Source organism: Ranitomeya imitator, chromosome 5 (genome assembly GCF_032444005.1).
Source record: "Ranitomeya imitator isolate aRanImi1 chromosome 5, aRanImi1.pri, whole genome shotgun sequence".
NCBI classification, from domain to species: Eukaryota; Metazoa; Chordata; class Amphibia; order Anura; family Dendrobatidae; genus Ranitomeya; species Ranitomeya imitator.
Genome location: NC_091286.1, coordinates 373,751,899 through 373,767,099, shown reverse-complemented (window position 1 = coordinate 373,767,099; position 15,201 = coordinate 373,751,899).

Sequence of the window (15,201 nt, the reverse complement as noted above, 5' to 3'; positions counted from 1 at the left end):
GTAGACTGCAGTACCTGATCTATCCTCACACAACTATAAGCAGCAGTGGATTGCGCCTATCACTACCTATGCAACTCGGCACTGCCTGAGGAGCTGACTAGCCTGAAGATAGAAATACAAGCCTGACTTACCTCAGAGAAATACCCCAAAGGAATAGGCAGCCCCCCACATATAATGACTGTTAGCAAGATGAAAAGACAAACGTAGGAATGAAATAGATTCAGCAAAGTGAGGCCCGATATTCTAGACAGAGCGAGGATAGCAAAGAGAACTATGCAGTCTACAAAAAACCCTAAAACGAAAACCACGCAAAGGGGCAAAAAGACCCACCGTGCCGAACTAACAGCACGGCGGTGCACCCCTTTGCTTCTCAGAGCTTCCAGCAAAAGTTAATAGCAAGCTGGACAGAAAAAACAGAAAACAAACTAGAAGCACTTATCTAGCAGAGCAGCAGGCCCAAGGAAAGATGCAGTAGCTCAGATCCAACACTGGAACATTGACAAGGAGCAAGGAAGACAGACTCAGGTGGAGCTAAATAGCAAGGCAGCCAACGAGCTCACCAAAACACCTGAGGGAGGAAGCCCAGAGACCGCAATACCACTTGTGACCACAGAAGTGAACTCAGCCACAGAATTCACAACAGGGGGCATTGCAGTGGAGGACAACTGGAATGAGAGGCTGACACAGAGAGTAGGCCCAAATCAGTAAGTAGTCGAAATGCAGTTCAAAATTGGCAACCGTAGTAAACAGGCGGCACAGCTTTGTTCAGTGGAGGAGAACAGCAAGGAGTGGCAGACACCGATAGTAGGCCCCAACCCAACTAGTAGGCCAAATGCAGTCTAACATTAACAACTACTTAACGAGAGCCTGAAAATGGAATTTCAGGACAGGAAACCAGGAGAACAGCAAGGAGTGGCAGACACCGATAGTAGGCCCCAAACCAACTAGTACGCCAAATGCAGTTGTTCCGTTTAACCACAATTTAATGAGAGCCTGAAGATAGAAGTTCAGGAAAGGCAACCTGGAGAACACCTTGGAGTGTAACACACCATCTCTCTACACCCCATACCCAATTTGTAGGCCTAATGCAGCGTAGTTTCCAACAACTACTAAACGAGAGCCGGAAGATCGAAGCTCAGGAAAGGCAACCTGGAGAACACCTTGGAGTGGAACACACCATCTCTCTACACCCCATACCCAATTTGTAGGTCTAATGCAGTGTAGTTTCCAACAACTACTAAACAAGAGCATGAAGATCGAAGCATTGGCGAGGAAACCTGGGGAACACCTTGGAGTGGAACACACCATCTCTCTACACCCCATACCCAATTTGTAGGCCTAATGCAGCGTAGTTTCCAACAACTACTAAACGAGAGCCGGAAGATCGAAGCTCAGGAAAGGCAACCTGGAGAACACCTTGGAGTGGAACACACCATCTCTCTACACCCCATACCCAATTTGTAGGCCTAATGCAGCGTAGTTTCCAACAACTACTAAACGAGAGCCGGAAGATCGAAGCTCAGGAAAGGCAACCTGGAGAACACCTTGGAGTGGAACACACCATCTCTCTACACCCCATACCCAATTTGTAGGCCTAATGCAGTGTAGTTTCCAAGAACTACTAAACGAGAGCCGGAAGATCGAAGCTCAGGAAAGGCAACCTGGAGAACACCTTGGAGTGGAACACACCATCTCTCTACACCCCATACCCAATTTGTAGGCCTAATGCAGTGTAGTTTCCAACAACTACTAAACGAGAGCATGAAGATCGAAGCATTGGCGAGGAAACCTGGGGAACACCTTGGAGTGGAACACACCATCTCTCTACACCCCATACCCAATTTGTAGGCCTAATGCAGCGTAGTTTCCAACAACTACTAAACGAGAGCCGGAAGATCGAAGCTCAGGAAAGGCAACCTGGAGAACACCTTGGAGTGGAACACACCATCTCTCTACACCCCATACCCAATTTGTAGGCCTAATGCAGTGTAGTTTCCAACAACTACTAAACGAGAGCCGGAAGATCGAAGCTCAGGAAAGGCAACCTGGAGAACACCTTGGAGTGGAACACACCATCTCTCTACACCCCATACCCAATTTGTAGGCCTAATGCAGTGTAGTTTCCAAGAACTACTAAACAAGATCCGGAAGATCGGAGCTCAGGAAAGGTAACCTGGAGAACACCTTGGAGTGGAACACACCATCTCTCTACACCCCATACCCAATTTGTAGGCCTAATGCAGTGTAGTTTCCAACAACTACTAAACGAGAGCATGAAGATCGAAGCAATGGCGAGGAAACCTGGGGCACACCTTGGGGAGGCAGACACCGTTAGTAGGCCCTACCAAAGTTGTACCCCCAATGCAGTTTTAAAATTCCTAGAGGCTGAAAACAAGACTATTGACGCTCAGCTTTTTTCAAAGGAACACAGCTGAATTGAGTGGCGCAGACAGACACAGGTAGTAGGACTTAACCCAAAAATGTGGCTCACTGCAGCTTAAAAAAGTTACAGGGGTACACAAGCAGCAGTGCTCTGGGCAGTGGAGGACAATTTCAATAGTGGACCGCAGACAGACTTTGTACGCCTACTATTAAAAAAAGGATGCTCTATGCAATTAAAAATAGGTTCCAGGGGTCCACGGGCAGCAGTGGTGTGGTCAGTGGACGAGTATTGGAAGGAGGGACCGCAGACAGGCGTAGCAGGCCTAACATAACAAAATTAGGCTGTAGACACTGTAAAATTGGTTCCAGGGGTACACGGGCAGCAGTGGTGTGGTCAGCGGAGGAAAATTGGAATTAGGGACTGCAGACAGACTTTGTAGCCTGTCCCCTGTGGACCATGCATCCAACACATTAACCCAGTGCGCCGTAATGGACACGTAACTTTTTGTGGACATGCCTACTGGTCCATGCGTCTCTTGTCAGGTGCACCTTTCTACTGTTTGATTGCCTGAGTGCTATGACAATGCAGACTTTTTCATGCCGGTGGAGGGCTGGGATGGCTTTTCTCGCAAAAGAAATGTCGACTGGGTAGCTTGAACCGTTGCACAGCGTAGTTCATCTGGGCTTTCTAAATATAAAACAAAGAAAAAAAGGAGGCTACATGCACTTTCAGCTGGGTTCCAGGGGTACACGGCCAGCATTGGTCTGGTCAGTGGAGAACTATTGGAAGGAGTGACTGCAAACAGGCATCGAAGGCCTAACATAATAACACATTGCTGTTGGCAATTTTAAATTGGTTCCAGGGGAACACGGGCAGCAGTGGCCTGGTCAGTGTAGTAGTAGTAGAAAGAACGGACCGCAGACAGGCATCGAAGGCCTAAAATAAAAAAATTGGGCTGGCTGTAGGCAATTTTAAATTGGTTCCAGGGGTATACGGGCAGCAGTGGTGTGGTCAGTGGAGGCCTAGTGGAAGGAGTGACCGCAGACACGCATCGAAGGCCTAACAATAATAACACATTGCTGTTGGCAATTTTAAATTGGTTCCAGGGGAACACGGGCAGCAGTGGCCTGGTCAGTGTAGTAGTAGTAGAAAGAACGGACCGCAGACAGGCATCGAAGGCCTAAAATAAAAAAATTGGGCTGGCTGTAGGCAATTTTAAAGTGGTTCCAGGGGTACACGGGCAGCAGTGGTGTGGTCAGTGGAGGCCTAGTGGAAGGAGTGACCGCAGACAGGCATCGAAGGCCTAAAATAAAAAAATTGGGCTGGCTGTAGGCAATTTTAAATTGGTTCCAGGGGTACACGGGCAGCAGTGGTGTGGTCAGTGGAGGCATATTGTAAGGAGTGACCGCAGACAGGCATCGAAGGCCTAAAATAATAACACATGGCTGTAGGCAATTTTAAATTGGTTCCAGGGGAACACGGGCAGCAGTGGCCTGGTCAGTGTAGTAGTAGTAGAAAGAACGGACCGCAGACAGGCATCGAAGGCCTAAAATAAAAAAATTGGGCTGGCTGTAGGCAATTTTAAATTGGTTCCAGGGGTACACGGGCAGCAGTGGTGTGGTCAGTGGAGGCCTAGTGGAAGGAGTGACCGCAGACAGGCATGGAAGGCCTAAAATAATAACACATGGCTGTAGGCAATTTTAAATTGGTTCCAGGGGTACACGGGCAGCAGTGGTGTGGTCAGTGGAGGCATAGTGGAAGGAGTGACCGCAGACAGGCATCGAAGGCCTAAAATAAAAAAATTGGGCTGGCTGTAGGCAATTTTAAATTGGTTCCAGGGGTACACGGGCAGCAGTGGTGTGGTCAGTGGAGGCCTAGTGGAAGGAGTGACCGCAGACAGGCATCGAAGGCCTAAAATAATAACACATGGCTGTAGGCAATTTTAAATTGGTTCCAGGGGTACACGGGCAGCAGTGGCCTGGTCAGTGTAGTAGTAGTAGAAAGAACGGACCGCAGACAGGCATCGAAGGCCTAAAATAAAAAAATTGGGCTGACTGTAGGCAATTTTAAATTGGTTCCAGGGGTACACGAGCAGCAGTGGTGTGTTCAGTGGAGGCATATTGTAAGGAGTGACCGCAGACAGGCATGGAAGGCCTAAAATAATAACACATGGCTGTAGGCAATTTTAAATTGGTTCCAGGGGTACACGGGCAGCAGTGGCCTGGTCAGTGTAGTAGTAGTAGAAAGAACGGACCGCAGACAGGCATCGAAGGCCTAAAATAAAAAAATTGGGCTGGCTGTAGGCAATTTTAAATTGGTTCCAGGGGTACACAGGCAGCAGTGGTGTGGTCAGTGGAGGCATAGTGGAAGGAGTGACCTCAGACAGGCTTCGAAGGCCTAACATAACAAAAATGTCAATACAATGGTATTGTCAGTGGCAGGCATTGAAGGATGTCAGCGCATAGACTAAACATTGGTGGAGCTGTGAGATAATTTTGCAAGTGGTAGAGCACTGTTTGAGCTGGGGGGGGAACTGTCTTGTGGCCGGCGGTACAGGCCCAGGGCCCCTCATATTACAACGGTGTGTCTGACGTTAGGTGCGCACCACCACCGCCAGAGACACTTTATTGTACTAGGAGGGACCCAGTGGCAGTGCCGTCGACCAAAAGCGGGCACACCCACCTCTTCAGACAAACAGCACTCTCACGGGTGCTGTCGCCAAGTGTCGATACCACGGCCCCGTGTGGGGAGTTTGGCCATTTGGTGAGGTGTAAACATGTCGTATGCTGGACAATCAGGTGCAGAAAATTACGAGATTGGAAAAGGCATTCAGAATAGTCCACAGGCAAGACCTTTTCATAGGAAAGCTAGGTGTCAGCCGGGCAAGGTGGGGCAAAAGATTTCGAAATCCAGTTGTGGTTCATTTTAATGAAGCTAAGATCATCTACATTTTGGGTAGCCAGACGAGTCCTTTTTTCTGTTAGTATTGAATCTGCAGCACTGAATACTCTTTTTGATAGGACACTAGCTGCCGGGCAAGCAATCTCCTGCAATGCATATTCTGCCAATTCTGGCCAGGTGTCTAATTTTGATGCCCAGTAATCAAATGGGAATGACGGTTGAGGGAGAACATCGATAAGGGATGAAAAATAATTTGTAACCATACTGGACAAATGTTGTCTCCTGTCACTTTGAATTGATGCTGCAGTACCTGTCCTGTCTGCGGTCATAGCAAAATCACTCCACAACCTGGTCAGAAAACCCCTCTGGCCAACGCCACTTCTGATTTCTGCCCCTCTAACTCCTCTGGTCTGCTGGCCCCTGCAGCTCGTGTTAGAACGATCACGGGCGCTGTGTGCAGGGAATGCCAGAAGCAAACGGTCAACAAGAGTTGATTGTTTGGTTTCTAATATTAGTTCCAAGTTCTCATGTGGCATTATATTTTGCAATTTTCCTTTATAGCGAGGATCAAGGAGGCAGGCCAACCAGTAATCGTCATCGTTCATCATTTTAGTTATGCGTGTGTCCCTTTTGAGGATACGTAAGGCATAATCCGCCATGTGTGCCAAAGTTCCAGTTCTCAAATCTGCGGTTGTGCTTGGTTGAGGGGCAGTTTCAGGCAAATCCACGTCACTTGTGTCCCTCCAAAAACCAGAACCCGGCCTTGCCGCGCCACCAATTTCCAGTGGCCCCGGAAAAGCTTCCTCATTAAAAAAATAATCATCCCCATCATCCTCCTCGTCCTCCTCCTCCTCTTCGCCCGCTAACTCGTCCTGTACACTGCCCTGGCCAGACAATGGCTGACTGTCATCAAGGCTTTCCTCTTCCTCAGCTGCAGACGCCTGATCCTTTATGTGCGTCAAACTTTGCATCAGCAGACGCATTAGGGGGATGCTCATGCTTATTATGGCGTTGTCTGCACTAACCAGCCGTGTGCATTCCTCAAAACACTGAAGGACTTGACACATGTCTTGAATCTTCGACCACTGCGCACCTGACAACTCCATGTCTGCCATCCTACTGCCTGCCCGTGTATGTGTATCCTCCCACAAAAACATAACAGCCCGCCTCTGTTCGCACAGTCTCTGAAGCATGTGCAGTGTTGAGTTCCACCTTGTTGCAACGTCTATGATTAGGCTGGGGAAGGTTCAAAGAACGCTGATAGGTCTGCATACGGCTGGAGTGTACGGGCGAACGGCGGATATGTGAGCAAAGTCCACGCACTTTGAGGAGCAGGTCGGATAACCCCGGATAACTTTTCAGGAAGCACTGCACCACCAGGTTTAAGGTGTGAGCCAGGCAAGGAATGTGTTTCAGTTGGGAAAGGGAGATGGCAGCCATGAAATTCCTTCCGTTATCACTCACTACCTTGCCTGCCTCAAGATCTACAGTGCCCAGCCACGACTGCGTTTCTTTCTGCAAGAACTCGGACAGAACTTCCGCGGTGTGTCTGTTGTCGCCCAAACACTTCATAGCCAATACAGCCTGCTGACGTTTGCCAGTAGCTGCCCCATAATGGGAGACCTGGTGTGCAACAATGGCAGCTGCGGATGGAGTGGTTGTGCGACTGCGGTCTGTGGACGAGCTCTCGCTTCTGCAGGAGGACGAAGAGGAGGAGGAGGGGGTGCGAATGGCTACAGCCAACTGTTTCCTAGACCGTGGGCTAGGCAGAACTGTCCCAAACTTGCTGTCCCCTGTGGACCCTGCATCCACAACATTCACCCAGTGTGCCTTGATGGACACGTAACGTCCCTGGCCATGCCTACTGGTCCATGCATCTGTTGTCAGGTGCACCTTTGTGCTCACAGATTGCCTGAGTGCATGGACGATGCGCTCTTTAACATGCTGGTGGAGGGCTGGGATGGCTTTTCTGGAAAAAAAGTGTCGACTGGGTAGCTCGTAGTGTGGTACAGCGTTGTCCATCAGGGCTTTGAAAGCTTCGCTTTCAACTAACCGGTAGGGCATCATCTCTAACGAGATTAGTCTAGCTATGTGGGCGTTCAAACCCTGTGTACGCGGATGCGAGGCTAAGTACTTCCTTTTTCTAACCATAGTCTCATGTAGGATGAGCTGGACTGGAGAGCTGGAGATCGTGGAACTAGCGGGGGTGCCGGTGGACATGGCAGACTGATAGACGGTGGGAGATGGTATTGTTGCCACCGGTGCCCTAGATGCAGTGTTTCCTACTACGAAACTGGTGATTCCCTGACCCTGACGGCTTTGGCCTGGCAAAGAAACCTGCACAGATACTGCAGGTGGTGCGGAAAATGGTGGCCCTACACTGCCGGAAGGGATGTTGCGTTGCTGACTAGCTTCATTGGCCGAGGGTGCTACAACCTTAAGGGACGTTTGGTAGTTAGTCCAGGCTTGAAAATGCATGGTGGTTAAATGTCTATGCATGCAACTTGTATTGAGACTTTTCAGATTCTGTCCTCTGCTTAAGGTAGTTGAACATTTTTGACAGATGACTTTGCGCTGATCAATTGGATGTTGTTTAAAAAAATGCCAGACTGCACTCTTTCTAGCATCAGATACCTTTTCAGGCATTGCAGACTGAGCTTTAACCGGATGGCCACGCTGTCCTCCAACAGGTTTTGGCTTTGCCACGCGTTTTGGGCAAGATACGGGCCCGGCAGATGGAACCTGTTGCGATGTTGATGCCTGCTGCGGCCCCTCCTCTTCCGCTTCAGAACTGCTGCCGCCTGCACCCTGTTCCCCCAATGGCTGCCAATCGGGGTCAAGAACTGGGTCATCTATTACCTCTTCTTGTAGCTCGTGTGCAACTTCGTCTGTGTCACCGTGTCGGTCGGTGGTATAGCGTTCGTGATGGGGCAACATAGTCTCATCAGGGTCTGATTCTTGATCATTACCCTGCGAGGGCAATGTTGTGGTCTGAGTCAAAGGACCAGCATAGTAGTCTGGCTGTGGCTGTGCATCAGTGCACTCCATGTCAGATTCAACTTGTAATGGGCATGGACTGTTAACTGGTTCACTTTCTAAGCCAGGGACGGTATGTTTAAAGAGCTCCATGGAGTAACCCGTTGTGTCACCTGCTGCAATCTTCTCTGTTGTTGTTTTTGCTGAAGAGGACAAGGAAGCGACTTGTCCCTGACTGTGAACATCCACTAACGACGCGCTGCTTTGACATTTACCAGTTTCACGAGAGGAGGCAAAAGAGCTAGAGGCTGAGTCAGCAAGATAAGCCAAAACTTGCTCTTGCTGCTCCGGCTTTAAAAGCGGTTTTCCTACTCCCAGAAAAGGGAGCGTTCGAGGCCTTGTGTAGCCAGACGACGAACCTGGCTCCACAGCTCCAGACTTAGGTGCAATATTTTTTTCCCCACGACCAGCTGATGCTCCACCACTACCACTACCCTCATTACCAGCTGACAATGAACGCCCCCGGCCACGACTTCTTCCACCAGACTTCCTCATTGTTTTAAAAACGTAAACAAACTAACGGTATTTGTTGCTGTCACACAACTTACACGGTGAGCTATAACTTCAGTATGATTTAGCTACCCCTTTACAGGTGGGTGAGACCACAACGAAAATCAGGCACAATGTTACACACTCTGTTGTTGGTGGCAACAAATGAGAGAGATGCCACACACGCAGGACTGTCACTGAAGCACAAATGTAAATATTAATCTCCCACTGATTTGATTTTTTTTTTTTTTTTCAGGGAGACTTTAGGAAAAAAAAATAATAGAATAAAATGATTTTTTCAGGAAGAATTTAGAAACCAAATAAAATAAAATGATTTTTTCAGGGAGAATTTAGAAAACAAATAAAACAAAAAAAGGCTTTCTATGGCCCACTGAGTGAGAGATGACGCACACAGGAGTCAGGAGTGGCACACAAGCCCAGAGGCCAATATTTATCTCCCACTGATTGATGTAGTGATTTTTTCAGGTAGATTTTGGAACCCAAATCAAGCTAAAAATATAATAGGCTTTCCATGGCCCACAATTGGAGAGAGAGAGAGAGATGGCACACCCAGGAGTCAAGACTGGCACACAAGCAGAAAGGGCAATATTAATCTCCCACTGATTTGTTTTTTTTTTTTTTTTTCAGGGAGACTTTAGGAAAAAAAAATAATAGAATAAAATGATTTTTTCAGGAAGAATTTAGAAACCAAATAAAATAAAATTATTTTTTCAGGGAGAATTTAGAAAACAAATAAAACAAAAAAAGGCTTTCTATGGCCCACTGAGTGAGAGATGACGCACACAGGAGTCAGGAGTGGCACACAAGCCCAGAGGCCAATATTTATCTCCCACTGATTGATGTAGTGATTTTTTCAGGTAGATTTTGGAACCCAAATCAAGCTAAAAAAATAATAGGCTTTCTATGGCCCACAATTGGAGAGAGAGAGAGAGAGAGATGGCACACCCAGGAGTCAAGACTGGCACACAAGCAGAAAGGGCAATATTAATCTCCCACTGATTTTTTTTTTTTTTTTTTTTCAGGGAGACTTTAGGAAAAAAAAATAATAGAATAAAATGATTTTTTCAGGAAGAATTTAGAAACCAAATAAAATAAAATGATTTTTTCAGGGAGAATTTAGAAAACAAATAAAACAAAAAAAGGCTTTCTATGGCCCACTGAGTGAGAGATGACGCACACAGGAGTCAGGAGTGGCACACAAGCCCGGAGGCCAATATTTATCTCCCACTGATTGATGTAGTGATTTTTTCAGGTAGATTTTGGAACCCAAATCAAGCTAAAAAAATAATAGGCTTTCTATGGCCCACAATTGGAGAGAGAGAGAGAGATGGCACACCCAGGAGTCAAGACTGGCACACAAGCAGAAAGGGCAATATTAATCTCCCACTGATTTGTTTTTGTTTTTTTTTTCAGGGAGACTTTAGGAAAAAAAAATAATAGAATAAAATGATTTTTTCAGGAAGAATTTAGAAACCAAATAAAATAAAATGATTTTTTCAGGGAGAATTTAGAAAACAAATAAAACAAAAAAAGGCTTTCTATGGCCCACTGAGTGAGAGATGACGCACACAGGAGTCAGGAGTGGCACACAAGCCCAGAGGCCAATATTTATCTCCCACTGATTGATGTAGTGATTTTTTCAGGTAGATTTTGGAACCCAAATCAAGCTAAAAATATAATAGGCTTTCCATGGCCCACAATTGGAGAGAGAGAGAGAGATGGCACACCCAGGAGTCAAGACTGGCACACAAGCAGAAAGGGCAATATTAATCTCCCACTGATTTGTTTTTTTTTTTTTTTTTCAGGGAGACTTTAGGAAAAAAAAATAATAGAATAAAATGATTTTTTCAGGAAGAATTTAGAAACCAAATAAAATAAAATTATTTTTTCAGGGAGAATTTAGAAAACAAATAAAACAAAAAAAGGCTTTCTATGGCCCACTGAGTGAGAGATGACGCACACAGGAGTCAGGAGTGGCACACAAGCCCAGAGGCCAATATTTATCTCCCACTGATTGATGTAGTGATTTTTTCAGGTAGATTTTGGAACCCAAATCAAGCTAAAAAAATAATAGGCTTTCTATGGCCCACAATTGGAGAGAGAGAGAGAGAGAGAGATGGCACACCCAGGAGTCAAGACTGGCACACAAGCAGAAAGGGCAATATTAATCTCCCACTGATTTTTTTTTTTTTTTTTTTTCAGGGAGACTTTAGGAAAAAAAAATAATAGAATAAAATGATTTTTTCAGGAAGAATTTAGAAACCAAATAAAATAAAATGATTTTTTCAGGGAGAATTTAGAAAACAAATAAAACAATAAAAGGCTTTCTATGGCCCACTGAGTGAGAGATGACGCACACAGGAGTCAGGAGTGGCACACAAGCCCGGAGGCCAATATTTATCTCCCACTGATTGATGTAGTGATTTTTTCAGGTAGATTTTGGAACCCAAATCAAGCTAAAAAAATAATAGGCTTTCTATGGCCCACAATTGGAGAGAGAGAGAGAGATGGCACACCCAGGAGTCAAGACTGGCACACAAGCAGAAAGGGCAATATTAATCTCCCACTGATTTGTTTTTGTTTTTTTTTCAGGGAGACTTTAGGAAAAAAAAATAATAGAATAAAATGATTTTTTCAGGAAGAATTTAGAAACCAAATAAAATAAAATTATTTTTTCAGGGAGAATTTAGAAAACAAATAAAACAAAAAAAGGCTTTCTATGGCCCACTGAGTGAGAGATGACGCACACAGGAGTCAGGAGTGGCACACAAGCCCAGAGGCCAATATTTATCTCCCACTGATTGATGTAGTGATTTTTTCAGGTAGATTTTAGAACCCAAATCAAGCTAAAAAATAATAGGCTTTCTATGGCCCACAATTGGAGAGAGAGAGAGATGGCACACCCAGGAGTCAAGACTGGCACACAAGCAGAAAGGGCAATATTAATCTCCCACTGATTTGTTTTTTTTTTTTTTCAGGGAGACTTTAGGAAAAAAAAATAATAGAATAAAATGATTTTTTCAGGAAGAATTTAGAAACCAAATAAAACAAAAAAAGGCTTTCTATGGCCCACTGAGTGAGAGATGACGCACACAGGAGTCAGGAGTGGCACAAAAGCCCAGAGGCCAATATTTATCTCCCACTGATTGATGTAGTGATTTTTTCAGGTAGATTTTGGAACCCAAATCAAGCTAAAAAAATAATAGGCTTTCTATGGCCCACTATTTGTGAGAGAGATGGCACGCTCAGGACTGGCACACAAGCCCAGAGGCCAATATTAATCTCCCACTTTTTATTTTTTTTCAGGGAAAATTTATAAACCCAATAAAAAAATAAATAAATAGGCTTTCTATGGCCCACTATCTGAGAGAGAGAGATGGCACGCTTAGGACTGGCACACAAGCCCAAAGGCCAATATTAATCTCCCTTTTTTTTTTCAGGGAGAATTTATAAAACCAAAAAAAATAAAATAAATAAGCTTTCTATGGCCCACTATTTGTGAGAGAGATGGCACGCTCAGGACTGGCACACAAGCCCAGAGGCCAATATTAATCTCCCACTTTTTTTTTTTTGTTCCAGGGAAAATTTATAAACACAATAAAAAAAATAATAAATAGGCTTTCTATGGCCCACTATCTGAGAGAGAGAGATGGCACGCTTAGGACTGGCACACAAGCCCAAAGGCCAATATTAATCTCCCTTTTTTTTTTCAGGGAGAATTTATAAACCAAAAAAAAAAAAATAAATAGGCTTTCTATGGCCCACTATTTGTGAGAGAGATGGCACGCTCAGGACTGGCACACAAGCCCAGAGGCCAATATTAATCTCCCACTGATTGATTTATTGATTTTTTCAGGTAGAATTTAGAACCCAAATAAAGCAAAAAAAAAAAAATGGGCTTTCTATGGCCCACTGAGTGAGTGATGATGCACACAGGAGTCAGGAGTGGCACACAAGCCCTGAGGCCAATATTTTTCTCCCACTGATTGATGTAGTAATTTTTTCAGGTAGATTTTAGAACCCAAATCAAGCAAAAAAATAAATAGGCTTTCTATGGCCCACTATTTGTGAGAAAGATGGCACGCTCAGGACTGGCACACAAGCCCAGAGGCCAATATTAATCTCCCAATTTTTTTTTTTTTGTTCCAGGGAAAATTTATAAACCCAATAAAAAAAATAATGAATAGGCTTTCTATGGCCCACTATCTGAGAGAGAGAGATGGCACGCTTAGGACTGGCACACAAGCCCAAAGGCCAATATTAATCTCCCACTGATTGATTTATTGATTTTTTCAGGTAGAATTTAGAACCCAAATAAAGCAAAAAAAAAAAAAAAAGGGCTTTCTATGGCCCACTGAGTGAGTGATGATGCACACAGAAGTCAGGAGTGGCACACAAGCCCTGAGGCCAATATTTTTCTCCCACTGATTGATGTAGTGATTTTTTCAGGTAGATTTTAGAACCCAAATCAAGCAAAAAAATAAATAGGCTTTCTATGGCCCACTGACTGAGAGATGGCACACACAGGAGTCAAGAGTGGCACACAAGCCCTGAGGCCAATATTTTTCTCCCACTGATTGATGTAGTGATTTTTTCAGGTAGATTTTAGAACCCAAATCAAGCAAAAAAATAAATAGGCTTTCTATGGCCCACTGAGTGAGAGATGGCAGACACAGGGATGGCACTCTAGCAGAAATGTCAATCTTAATCTCCCACAAAAAAAAAAAAAAAAAAAAACAGGGAGTGTCCAACAATTACTATCTCCCTGCAGTAATCTCAGCCAGGTATGGCAGGCAGCAATAAGGAGTGGACTGATGCACAAATTAAATAAAAAGTGTGGACAAACAAAAAAGATAGCTGTGCAGAAAGGAAGGAACAAGAGGATTTGTGCTTTGAAAAAAGCAGTTGGTTTGCACAGCGGCGTACACACAGCAATGCAGCTATCAGGGAGCCTTCTAGGGCAGCCCAATGAGCTACAGCGCTGAGGGGAAAAAAAAAAAAATGTAGCTTCCACTGTCCCTGCACACCGAAGGTGGTGTTGGGCAGTGGAAATCGCTACAGCACAAGCGGTTTGGTGGTTAATGGACCCTGCCTAACGCTATCCGTGCTTCTGACGAAGCGGCAGCAACCTCTCCCTAAGCTCAGATCAGCAGCAGTAACATGGCGGTCGGCGGGAACTCCCCTTTATAGCCCCTGTGACGCCGCAGACAGCAAGCCAATCACTGCAATGCCCTTCTCTAAGATGGTGGGGACCAGGACCTATGTCATCACGCTGCCCACACTCTGCGTTTACCTTCATTGGCTGAGAAATGGCGCTTTTTGCGTCATTGAAACGTGACTTTGGCGCGGAAGTCGCGTACCGCATGGCCGACCCCGCACAGGGGTCGGATCGGGTTTCATGAAACCCGACTTTGCCAAAAGTCGGCGACTTTTGAAAATGAACGACCCGTTTCGCTCAACCCTAGTTCTGAGATTGTTTTTTCGTGACATATTGTGCTTCATGTTAGTGGTAAATTTAGGTCAATAAATTCTGCGTTTATTTGTGATAAAAACGGAAATTTGGCAAAAATTTTGAAAATTTCGCAATTTTCACATTTTGAATTTTTATTCTGTTAAACCAGAGAGTTATGTGACACAAAATACTTAATAAATAACATTTCCCACATGTATACTTTACATCAGCACAATTTTGGAAACAAAATTTTTTTTTGCTAGGAAGTTATAAGGGTTAAAATTTGACCAGCGATTTCTCATTTTTACAACGAAATTTACAAAACCATTTTTTTTAGGGACCACCTCACATTTGAAGTCAGTTTGAGGGGTCTATATGGCTGAAAATACCCAAAAGTGACACCATTCTAAAAACTGCACCCCTCAAGGTACTCAAAACCACATTCAAGAAGTTTATTAACCCTTCAGGTGCTTCACAGCAGCAGAAGCAACATGGAAGGAAAAAATGAACATTTAACTTTTTAGTCACAAAAATTATCTTTTAGCAACAATTTTTTTATTTTCCCAATGGTAAAAGGAGAAACTGAACCACGAAAGTTGTTGTCCAATTTGTCCTGAGTACGCTGATACCGTCATGAAAAATTGGCTCCACTCTTTAGCGGACACCATGTCACGTTTGGAGAGCCCCCGTGTGCCTAAAAATTGGAGCTCCCCCACAAGTGACCCCATTTTGGAAACTAGACGCCCCAAGGAACTTATTTAGATGCATAGTGAGCACTTTGAACCCCCAGGTGCTTCACAAATTGATCCGTAAAAATGAAAAAGTACTTTTTTTTCACAAAAAAATTCTTTTAGCCTCAATTTTTTCATTTTCACATGGGCAACAGGATAAAAGGGATCCTAAAATTTGTTGGGCAATT